Raw genomic sequence first — 550 nt, forward strand, 5'->3', positions numbered from 1 at the left:
GTTAATGGGACCCCGAATGAGGTCTTAATTGAGGCTTTACAGGTATGGGGGGGGGGGTGTGGAAAATGGGTTTTTTGGGGCTGTTTTGGAAGGTCCTAGAAGGGATTGAAGGTGGGGTTGAGGTGAAAGAGGGGACCCGGCCGGTTAAAATGGTGGTGGTTGCGTCTCTCTATCATGTTCCGTTGAGGAGATATAAGGTTTTATATGGGATGGTTGGGTGTTTCTATGAGGTTCCATTGAGGAGATATAGGGTTTTATATGGGATTTGGGTCCTGGAAGGTTAATAATGAGGATTTGGGGTCGTCCCATTGGGTTCTATGGGGGAGATATAGGGTTTTATATGGGATTTGGGTCCTGGAAGGTTAATAATGGGGATTTGGGGTCGTCCCATTGGGTTCTATGGGGATTTGGGTCCTGGAAAAGGGATAAGAAGGAACTTGGGTCCTGGAAGGTTAAAATGGAGGTGGTTGGGTGTTTCTATGGGGTTCCGTTGAGGAGATGTAGGGTTTGGGTCCTGGAAAGGGAAAAGGGAGGTAATAGGGTCTTCCCA

The sequence above is a fragment of the Coturnix japonica genome, unplaced genomic scaffold, assembly GCF_054131305.1.
Source record: "Coturnix japonica strain WE unplaced genomic scaffold, WE-NBRP24 Scf061, whole genome shotgun sequence".
Taxonomy (NCBI): domain Eukaryota; kingdom Metazoa; phylum Chordata; class Aves; order Galliformes; family Phasianidae; genus Coturnix; species Coturnix japonica.